Below are 12407 nucleotides of genomic sequence, written 5' to 3'. Positions count from 1 at the left end.
TGATAGTCTTGCAAAAAATAAGAATGTTTCTAATTTTCATCTGTGTAGACTTAACACTGCAACAGGCCTCTAAATATTGTTTGTTGTAATTCTCTTGAAGTTGCTACAGCAGTACATTGCCATCTAGAGGACATGGCAAGGAATGGCCAAGCATTTCTGCTCCACAGCAGATGTGTCAAAAAAGGAACTGAAAAGTGGGGCCATTTCCACTGTTCTTTCACAACTTCCAAAATAGTGCCCATGGAATGTGGTCACTAGGTTCTGATATTGGGTTCGGTGCAGTCAGAAACTGCAATGGTATTTTTTTTTTAATTGCATGATGCACCAGTTTGCCATGGATTTTACAGTAATTGTTTTGTAAAAAAAAAAAGAAGCTCTTGGCAGAATTCACCCTGTGTGAGAATGGCTGAGTGGGGCCTGTTGGTCAATTCAAGAGTGACATTCATCTGAGAAAGGTTGCCTTTCCCACCTTCACATGGACTTTGGGGAGCACCTCAGTTATACACCAACCCCCTTGAACCACCACGGGGTCCACTATGTCAGGTTCACGCTTGGGAAAACTTTGCACCAAATCTCGTCGGGAGGATTCCCCACTGTGGGGTGGGTGCATAACTTGAGGGGGCTTCCAGCCCGTTAATCGGATGCAAATGGGTGTAAATCACTGATTTGCGACCTCTTGCTGGCACGGGGCGTGTAGCTCGCTGCTACCTCCGGCGTGGGACTGGAGCATCGGAATTGGTGCCCCGCGCTGCTCCTGTTTTTCGGCTGACGATCCATTCGCCCTCAGATTGGGGAAACCCGTTACTGGTGTCAGGCAATGGAGAATCCACCCAAGAATACCTTGACACAGTTAACAGTACTTGTTAGATCTTTCCAAGCAGATCTTGGCTTAAATAACTCGCCACCCCCCTTTAAATGGCAACAGCTCTTGTAGGTTTTCTAACCTATAAAATTCCAGTAACTACTACGCAATGCCCTGCGGTTCTTCGGTATTCTCTTGAGGGTGACAGAAAACTCACTCTCCGGGTCTGGCCTTGTCCACTCTCTATCCTCATTGAGATTTTACCAGCTAATATAGAATCCCTCCAGTGCAGAAGGAGACTATTCGGTCCATCGAGTCTGCACCGACCATCTGAAAGAGCACTCTACCTAGGCCCATATCCCTAGCCTATCCCTGTAACCCCACATAACATTTGGACACTAAGGGGCAAGTGAGCATGGCCAATCCACCTAACTTGTATATCTTTGGACTGTGGGAGGAAACCAGAGCATCCGGAGGAGACCCACACAAACACGGGGAGAAAGTGCAAACTCCATACAGTCACCCAAGGCTGGAATTGAACCCGGGTCCCTGGCGCTGTGAGGCAGCAGTGCTAACAACTGTGCCAGCATGCCGCCACACAGTCTCCAGTGTTGTCTTGAATCTGTTTTTCTCCTTTGATCTTACCCTGTATTGTCTCTAATTCTTTAAAAGTTGTCTTTTCTCAGAATTGGTTAGACCTTTTATTTTGCTTTAGAGCTATTATATTTAAAAAGTAAACTTACCCTATTTTTTCTCCTCCGTTTACAATCTTCCAAATATACGTTCCCTTTTGAAATACAATAGCCACTTCAAACCACCTCTTTCTTTGTCTTATGTAAATTCCTACCTGTTCACTCACCTGATGAAGGAGCTATGCTCCGAAAGCTCGTGATCCCAAATAAACCTGTTGGACTTTAACCTGGTGTTGAAAGACTTCTTACTGTGCCCACCCCAGTCCAATGCTGGCATCTCCGCATCGTAAATTCTTATGTAAGTTCTCCTTGCATCCTTGGCTCATCAACATATCAAACCACTTGCTTTCACACCTTTCTTATTGATGTTTGTCTTTTCAGGCTTTCTGTCTCTAACCCCATTAAACCAGTCACCCCCCCCCCCCCCCCCCCCCTTATAAACTTGTATAATATGACCATGATATTCCAAAAGCAAGAAATATTAAAACTCCTTTTTCCTGACATTACTATCACTGAATCCCCCAGTATCAATTTCCTGGAAGTTGTTATTGTTCAGAAGCTGAACTGGTCCAGCCATTTAAACACTGCAGCCACAAGAGCAAGTCAGAGGCGGAAATTCTGTGTCACGTAATTCACTTCCTGATTCCCCAAAGCCTGTCCACCATCTACAAGGCACAAGTCAGGAGTGTGATGGAATATTCTCCACAAGCCTGAATGAGTGTAGCTTCAGCAACACTCCAGAGGTTCGACACCAGCCCACTTCACTGGCACCCTATCACTACCTTAAACTTTCAATCTCGCCACCATTGATGTACAGTGGCAGCAATGTGTATCGCAGAAATCCCCCCCAAAAATAAAAGCAGGAGTAGGCCATTTGGCCCTTCGAGCCTGCTGCGCCATTCGTTGTGATCATGGCTGATCACCCGACTCAGTAACCTGTTTCCACATTCCCCCAGACCCTTTACCCCCAAGAGGCTTTTTGAAAACATACAATGCTTTGGCCTCAACTTCTTTCTGTGGTAGAGAATTACATAGGCTCATCACTCTCTGGGTGAAGAAATTTCTCCTCATCTCGATCCTAAATGATCTACCTCGTATCCTTAGACTGTACCCCCTGATTCTGGACCCCCCCCCCACCCCACCACCACCATCGGGAACATCCTTCTTGCATCCAGCCTATCTAGCTAGTCCTGTTAGAATTTTATAGGTTTCTATGGGATCTCCCTCATTCTTCTAAACTTGAAATCCCCCTCATTCTTCTAAACTCCAGCGAATATAACCCTAACCGACTCAATCTCTCCTCGTACATCAGTCCTGCCATCCCAGGAATCAGTCTGGAATCTACAAGATACACTGCAACAATTTATCAAGGCTCCTGCCACAGCATTTTCCAAACCTGTGACCTGTACCACCTAGAAGGACATGCACAGCAAATCCATGGGAGCACCACCTCCTGCAAGTTTCCCTTCAAGTCACACACCATGCTGATTTGAAAATATATTGCTATTCCTCCATGGTGGCTAAGTCAAAATCCTGGAACTCCCACTCTTAACAGCACTGTGGGTGTACCTACACCACATAGACTGTTACGATTCAACAAGCCAGCTCACCACGACCTTCTGAAAGGCAGTCGGGGATGGGCAATACATGTTGACTTAGTCAGCGATGCCCACGACCTGTGAAAGCATACAAAAAAAATGATCAAAGGAATTCACATTTGAACTTCATGAATATATGAAATATTTCACAGGAATTACATCATCTATTTGGAATCTTAACTTTATTTTCTACGTAGGATCGTGTGATGATGTACTTGGTCCTGTAGAGTTTGAGTTAATCTATTTCCCTGGTTAAAGAATATGGGTGTGTGATTACCCATACCTATTGATTGCAATGCATGCAAGGCACCAACTTTTTGCTGCCTACATATTTCCATGGCTTCTGCGTGCAGCAGCATTGCCCACATTATTAATTGTGTGAGTGACTAGTACTACTTAGATAATAACATATACCTCTTAAAGAAAAAGTACATTGCGACTGTTGGAGGTGTTGAGATCATTGAGAGCAGTGTGCTGTGCAAAAATCTACAATGACTGACCATCGAGAGGGTAAGCACCAAGATACTGGACTGGATTCTCAGGCCCTCGGAAGTCAATGGTAGGAGATGTTTACGAGGGGTATAGCTCCCCAGAACAGGGATGGAGTGAAGGAAGCTTCATGACCTTATGAGTGGTCACGGTTAGTGAATGCATCTCGAGAGACCAAATGGCCAACTCCGGCTCCTAATTCTTGTATGTTGTGATATCTTATGAACTACACTTATAGTCTCAGCCACTGCTTCATTCACCAACCCCCATTCCATTTTAACCAAGCCCTACCATTAAGAACTTTTATCTAACACCTTACTCTTCCGCACTTAGCATTCTTTCAAGTTGCAAACCCACATGTCACAGCTTGTACACACTGGCAGCTGCTCAACCGTGACAGTCACATCTTCCAAACAGAGTCACAACACTTGTAGACGAGCTTCCCTCTCTCTTGCAGGACAAAGTCACCAACAAGAAGAGGCAGCAGGAATAACTGAATGTTCTAACCCCATGAAGTAATCAATGTTGCCATTCTGGAAAGGGCTGAGACTCTGGCCCCGGCAGGGCTGAAACCATTGAAAATTACTGAATCATCCTTCTCTCATCCCACTCCTCCCTCATCTCACAACCTCTCCTGACTGCACAGCTGGTAATGGTGTTAAGTGTGCACTTCTTACTTTCTCCCCCCACCATAACTCTACACATGTTCCTTTTCCATTTCAAACAAGCAAGAACCGCAACCTGTCCAGGCAGTCGAGAAAAAATACGACCGTGAGAATGAAGGCACACTGATTACATTTCACAATCACAGCTATGAGCCCAAACACTGACCCATCATTTAGAGAATAGCGCAGAGGTGGAATCTGCACATGATGAGACACTGGAAACAAGGGTACTACTACAGTCAGGGGGTATCGGGTAAAGATAGCACAGGTACCAGCTAGTCAAGAGGGTGAGATCTCACACTGAAGACAACCTTGACGGACCATATTCAGAAGAAACCTGATCAGGTTTACAAGTGCACTGGAAAGCATGCATTCAGTGTTAAGGTGCGTGGAGGAGTTAAGCACCAACCTAGCCCAGCGCAGAGATTGGAGAACATCCTTTCCAACATACAATGGATTGTTACCTCCAGTGCACACCTCTGAAATCAATCATGATGAAGCGTCTGATAACCAATGTCTTAACTCCCACTGCTCCAAAGGACTTCAGTGTGTCAAGGCATGCCAGCAGTCTGCCCTCCAACAACAGACTTAAGATTGCTGAGGTGCCACCCTGGGAGAATGGCAGTGAATCCAAGGAGTACAGACTTCCTTCCCTCTCTTAAAATGACAGCATGTTAGCTCCGGCACCATGCCACTCCTTCGCATGCCACTCCTGCACCATGCCACTCCAACAGTGCTCTTGCTGCTGCCTGTCAGCCAACCAACCTGATTGCTATTCTGAGATGACACCATCTGCAGTCTGCGCTTCTGGGGCCCAGATTATCCTCAAAGACATCTGTAGTCTTCTCCAAGTAAAGACAGCAGCTTTCCCCCGTCAGACACGCGCAGCACCGACCAGCGACTCCGAGCCGGTGTGCCCCGGCCCTCGGCAGCCATGGTGTCATTGGGCGTTGTACCTCTCAGTAGCACTCGGAAAGGCATAGGCACAAGGAAGAGACACGAGGAAATAAACAGAGGTGATTGTTTTACGTTTGTGTAATTTAGTGTATAGACTTGGGATTGGAATGTGTTTTATGTTACAAATTTAAGTTAACTTTGTGGGAAGGTAAGGAGCGTGGGACTGCTGGTGAACAGGAAATTGTGGTTGAGGTTACTGGTATCACTTACTGGTTATTTACTGACCCAGAGTCGAGGTGGAAAAGGCACATCCAGGTTGTAACCTCCATTTCTGCTCCTCCCCCACATGCTGCGGCTTCTCAGCTACTCACCTGCTAGCTATTTGCAAGGACCTTTCCCTCATAATGTGCAGCAAGCAGGATACCAAATCTTGAGATCCCCTAGGGTTTCCGTAGAGTGGGCCTGGCGGTGGGATTGTTGGTATAGGAAGCCAGTGGTCTCATCTGTAAGATGCCTTGTGGCAGCATGGCTCTCGTATGCATCCTGAGCACTTCTGTGTGGGTTATGGACCGGAGTTGTAATCCAAGATGTCATCAGGCAATCTTCTGGTCCGGTAGCCACCCTTTGGTTTGCTGCAGTGGTTGAAATGGAGTTGGCATAAAGCACTGATAGAGAAGGAAGGCACCATAACTGCTGCCCGGATACCAGATCCTGACTTGCATGATTCCCTGCTTGTGATCTCACACCAGCTGCACTGATATCACAATCCCAGACCAGACCCCCAACAGTGCCTAGGATACTGGACTGTAATCCCAATATTTTAGTTTATTTAAAAGACTGTGCGGAAAGCATGATTCGCTCCAGGAGTGATTGCATGAAGAAATAGAGATTTGGTATTTTTAAAACAAAATTTTATTATGAATACAATATTAAACTCTTCAACTTCACACCCACAAAGAACAGTTTGCAATTACCCCTTGAACACTACCACTCAATTAGTCTTATGAATACAATATTAAACTCTTCAACTTCACACCCACAAAGAACAGCTTGCAATTACCCCTTGAACACTACCACTCAATTAGTATTATGAATACAATATTAAACTCTTCAACTTCACACCCACAAAGAACAGCTTGCAATTACCCCTTGAACACTACCACTCAATTCCCAGTAAACAACAACTCTCAATCTATCTTAAAGTCAGCATAGCTTAGAGTAATACTTGCTTCGCAGACTCCTGTTAGAACCCCTTCAGACTCTGGCTGAATATATTCAAAAAAAGCTTGTTCACCTGGCATGTATCAGCTTCTTTCTTGTCCTCAGACAAGATGGCTCTGCTTTAAATATTATTACACTTTTTATAACTATCCTACTGTGAGAGAATTGTGGACTCCCTGTCAGACAGTTCAGACTTCAACCCTTCTCCAAAGCTTTCTACAAAAGTGTCTCTGCATTCCTTAACTCCATCCAGCAATGACCTAATCTCCCCAAGCTGAAAAACAAATTAACTCTGCCTTACTTGGGTCACGTCCCCGAATCCTGGGGCTGGTCTCCTCGGTGCCATTATTGCGAGTTGGCTGGGGTTGGCTGAGCAAGTGCAGCTGAAGTGCTGCTCGACCTTGTTAGCGGGGAGCTGACGAGCGCGGTCCCGGAGAATCAGCTGGCGAGCCGTAATTTGCGTAGAGAAGCCCATGAGGCCTCGTTAAGTGGACCAATTAACGAATTGCGTTGCTGCCTCGTTGGGCTGGGCGCCGGGAAGCTCGCGGCAATTCCCACTCGTTACCGCACTTAGAGAATCGGGCCTCAGATAAATACTGTGCGACTAAAAAAAAATATTTGCTAACTTCAGTACAGAGCTTGCGCAAAGGTATAACACCCACTAGGTGGCAGATTGAACCATCCAATTGTTCATTGTTTCCCATTTTTCTTTGATACCAGCCCCACATTGAAGGAACTAGATGTGTCAATAGTACTGAGGTATTTACTTTTAATGCTAACTAGTTTTTTTATTCTCTACCTACACAGAAAGGGGAAGGGAGGTTTTACTCAGCATTTTGCCCAGTGTATCTGATCCGGTAATGCCAGATTGCAAAATTTAGAACTGGCATTCTTCAATTTGATTAAGGCAACTATTAACCTACAGACGAGCCAGAAACATAACGTTAGACAGGTGGAGACGCAGAACATTTTGAAAGGCGCTCTATCAAAGTCCCTCTTCTTACTGGTGGGTTCCTCCCCTGAAGGCCTAGTGACCTGCGGAACTCTCTTCCCCTCCCTCCCTTCCCCCATGCCCACCCTGGCCTATCTCGTGAACCCTAAGGCTTTCCCTACCTTCCCTATCCCGGGACCCCTGACACTTATCTGGGTGTCTGGTTTCCAGGGAGTAGGCTGGAAGATCCCGGTCATTACCACCCAGCAAGCGCTGGCGGCGACCCCCCCCCACCCGCTTGGGTGGAGGCCTACTCCACCCAGTGCTTTGGCTTGTTTGGGTGACCTCATGTCTTTCTTTCATTTGGAGAAGGTTAAGTACACCATTAGAGAGTAGTTAGAAGGGCTCTCCCTAAGATGGCAGCCATTCATTTCCTTTTTTAAGGAGTCAGTCACCGTCAGGTGTTAAGGGGTGTAGTTTAATTTTGGGGGGGGAGGGGGGGGTTAAGTTAATATGTGCCTTTGCTTGTTAATCTCATTCTTTTATGGTGTAACTTTGGTTAATAGTTTTGTATGATTTTGTTGAATATGAAAAATTTTAATAGACAATTTTTTTTTTTAAACATCCTGCGGGCTACCATTGACTAAACTGAACTGGGCCGGCCATATAAATACTGTGGTTAAAAGACCAAGTCAGAAACTAGGAATTATGTGGTGAGTAACCCACCTCCTGTCTCCACAAAGCCTGACTATGATCTACAAGTCATAAGTAAGGAGTGTGATGGAATGCTCTTCACTTGCCTAGGTGAGTGCAGCTCTAAGAGCACTCAAGAAGCTTGATCCCATTCAGTCCAAAGCACCCAATTTGACTGGCACCCTGTCCACCACCTTAAACATTCACTCCCTCCAGCACTGACACAGTGGCAGCAGTGTGTACCATCCATAAGATGCAGTGCAGCAACTCACCAAGGCTTCTTCGAGAGCACCTTCCAAACTGTGACCTCTATCACCTAAATATAAGGGTAGCAGATGCATGGGAACACCACTACCTGCCAGTTCCCCTCCAAGACACACGCCAACCTGACTTGGAACTATATTGTTATTCCTTCACAGTCAAATTCCTGGAACTCCCTACTACTATGGGCGTCCCTGCGCCACATAAACTGCAGCGAATCAAGAAGGCGGCTCACCACCAGAATCTCAACAGGAATTCGGGATAGGCAATAAATGGTGGCTTGGCCAGCACCCATGAAAAGAATGAAAAAGCAACATAGGCACATTAAGAGAGTGGGTTTTCATTCCTCAATTGTTTTTGTGTCAGAGGATTGTGAGCTCAAGTTCCCCTCCAGGGATTTGAGCACAAAATCTAAGCTAGCACTTCATCATAATCATCATCATCTTTATTCGTGTCACAAGTAGGCTTACATTAACACTGCAATGAAGGTACTGTGAAAATTCCCTAGCCGCCACACTCCAGCTCCTGTTCGGGTACACAGAGGGAGAATTCAGAATATCCAATTCACCTAACAAGTACGTCTTTCGGGACTTAGGGGAAACCGGAGCTCCCGGAGGAAACCATGGGGACACGTAGAACGTGCAGACTCCACACAGACAGTGACCCAAGAGGGAATTGAACCCGGGACCCTGGCGCTGTGAAACAACAGTGCTGACCACTGTGCTACCGTGCCGCACAAATACTTCAGTGCTGCACTGAGGGAGCACTAAACTGTCAGAAATATGCCTCATGGATGAGATATTGAACCGTGACCTCTTCAGTCCTTTCAGATATATGCAAGAGATCCAACTGCAAGAGCAGAGAGGTTTTCAAACAAACAAAGAACAAAGAAATGTACAGCACAGGAACAGGCCCTTCGGCCCTCCAAGCCCGTGCCGACCATACTGCCCAACTAAACTACAATCTTCTACACTTCCTGGGTCCGTATCCTTCTATTCCCATCCTATTCATATATTTGTCAAGATGCCCCTTAAATGTCCCTATCGTCCCTGCTTCCACTACCTCCTCCGGTAGCGAGTTCCAGGCACCCACTACCCTCTGCGTAAAAAACTTGCCTCGTACATCTACTCTAAACCTTGCCCCTCTCACCTTAAACCTATGCCCCCTAGTAATTGACCCCTCTACCCTGGGGAAAAGCCTCTGACTATCCACTCTGTCTATGCCCCTCATAATTTTGTATACCTCTATCAGGTCGCCCCTCAACCTCCTTCGTTCCAGAGAGAACAAACCGAGTTTATTCAATCGCTCCTCATAGCTTATGCCCTCCATACCAGGCAACATTCTGGTAAATCTCTTCTGCACCCTCTCGAAAGCCTCCACATTCTTCTGGTAGTGTGGCGACCAGAATTGAACACTATACTCCAAGTGTGGCCTAACTAAGGTTCTATACAGCTGCAACATGACTTGCCAATTCTTATACTCAATGCCCCGGCCAATGAAGGCAAGCATGCCGTATGCCTTCTTGACTACCTTCTCCACCTGTGTTGCCCCTTTCAATGACCTGTGGACCTGTACTCCTAGATCTCTTTGACTTTCAATACTCTTGAGGGTTCTACCATTCACTGTATATTCCCTACCTGCATTAGCCCTTCCAAAATGCATTACCTCACATTTGTCCGGATTAAACTCCATCTGCCATCTCTCCGCCCAAGTCTCCAGACAATCTAAATCCTGCTGTATCCTCAGACAGTCCTCATCGCTATCCGCAATTCCACCAACCTTTGTGTCGTCTGCAAACTTACTAATCAGACCAGTTACATTTTCCTCCAAATCATTTATATATACTACAAAGAGCAAAGGTCCCAGCACTGATCCCTGTGGAACACCACTGGTCACAGCCCTCCAATTAGAAAAGCATCCCTCCATTGCTACCCTCTGCCTTCTATGGCCTAGCCAGTTCTGTATCCACCTTGCCAGTTCACCCCTGATCCCGTGTGACTTCACCTTTTGTACTAGTCTACCATGAGGGACCTTGTCAAAGGCCTTACTGAAGTCCATATAGACAACATCTACTGCCCTACCTGCATCAATCATCTTAGTGACCTCCTCGAAAAACTCTATCAAGTTAGTGAGACACGACCTCCCCTTCACAAAACCGTGCTGCCTCTCACTAATATGTCCATTTGCTTCCAAATGGGAGTAGATCCTGTCTCGAAGAATTCTCTCCAGTAATTTCCCTACCACTGAAGTAAGGCTCACCGGCCTGTAGTTCCCGGGATTATCCTTGCTACCCTTCTTAAACAGAGGAACAACATTGGCTATTCTCCAGTCCTCCGGGACATCCCCTGAAGACAGCGAGGATCCAAAGATTTCTGTCAAGGCCTCAGCAATTTCCTCTCCAGCCTCCTTCAGTATTCTGGGGTAGATCCCATCAGGCCCTGGGGACTTATCTACCTTAATATTTTTTAAGACACTCAACACCTCGTCTTTTTGGATCACAATGTGACCCAGGCTATCTACACCCCCTTCTCCAGACTCAACATCTACCAATTCCTTCTCTTTGGTGAATACTGATGCAAAGTATTCATTTAGTACCTCGCCCATTTCCTCTGGCTCCACACATAGATTCCCTTGCCTATCCTTCAGTGGGCCAACCCTTTCCCTGGCTACCCTCTTGCTTTTTATGTACGTGTAAAAAGCCTTGGGATTTTCCTTAACCCTATTTGCCAATGACTTTTCATGACCCCTTCTAGCCCTCCTGACTCCTTGCTTAAGTTCCTTCCTACTTTCCTTATATGCCACACAGGCTTCGTCTGTTCCCAGCCTTTTAGCCCTGACAAATGCCTCCTTTTTCTTTTTGACGAAGCCTACAATATCACTCGTCATCCAAGGTTCCCGAAAATTGCCGTATTTATCTTTCTTCCTCACAGGAACATGCCTGTCCTGTATTCCTTTCAACTGACACTTGAAAGCCTCCCACATGTCAGATGTTGATTTGCCCTCAAACATCCGCCCCCAATCTATGTTCTTCAGTTCCCGCCTAATATTGTCATAATTAGCCTTCCCCCAATTTAGCACATTCATCCTCGGACCACTCTTATCCTTGTCCACCAGTACTTTAAAACTTACTGAATTGTGGTCACTGTTACCGAAATGCTCCCCTACTGAAACATCTACTACCTGGCCGGGCTCATTCCCCAATACCAGGTCCAGTACTGCCCCTTCCCTAGTTGGACTGTTTACATATTGTTTTAAGAAGCCCTCCTGGATGCTCCTTACAAACTCCGCCCCGTCTAAGCCCCTGGCACTAAGTGAGTCCCAGTCAATATTGGGGAAGTTGAAGTCTCCCATCACCACAACCCTGTTGTTTTTACTCTTTTCCAAAATCTGTCTACCTATCTGCTCCTCTATCTCCCGCTGGCTGTTGGGAGGCCTGTAGTATACCCCCAACATTGTGACTGCACCCTTCTTATTCCTGATCTCTACCCATATAGCCTCACTGCCCTCTGAGGTGTCCTCTCGCAGTATAGCTGTGATATTCTCCCGAACAAGTAGCGCAACTCCGCCTCCCCTTTTACATCCCCCTCTATCCCGCCTGAAACATCTAAATCCTGGAACGTTTAGCTGCCAATCCTGCCCTTCCCTCAATCAGGTCTCTGTAATGGCAATAACATCATAGTTCCAAGTAGTAATCCAAGCTCTAAGTTCATCTGCCTTACCCGTAATGCTCCTTGCATTAAAACATATGCACTTCAGGCCACCAGACCCGCTGTGTTCAGCAACTTTTCCCCGTCTGCTCTGCCTCAGAGCCACACTGTCCCTATTCCCTAGTTCTCCCTCAATGCTCTCACCTTTTTCATTGGTTTTCTGACCAATATTTATCCCTGAATTAACTCCTAAAGTAGAGTACCTAAGACAGATTAGCTAATTCTTGATTTCATTCATCCTATCTTTGAGACCTTGCTGTGGTGGTATTGGCTGCCACATCTCCTTCATTATAGAAATGACTCGGCTTGTGAAAGTAATTAATTGGTTGGCAAAAACTTGGGGATGGCCAGATTTGTGAAAGATGCGATTTGAAATGAAAGTCTTTCTTTAGGTGTGGGAAACATCCAAGCAGGTTTCATAAGCCAGATAAACCTTTGTCGGCTAATGTTC

Source organism: Scyliorhinus torazame, chromosome 2 (assembly GCF_047496885.1).
Source record: "Scyliorhinus torazame isolate Kashiwa2021f chromosome 2, sScyTor2.1, whole genome shotgun sequence".
NCBI lineage: Eukaryota > Metazoa > Chordata > Chondrichthyes > Carcharhiniformes > Scyliorhinidae > Scyliorhinus > Scyliorhinus torazame.
This window is presented reverse-complemented; position numbering follows the sequence as displayed.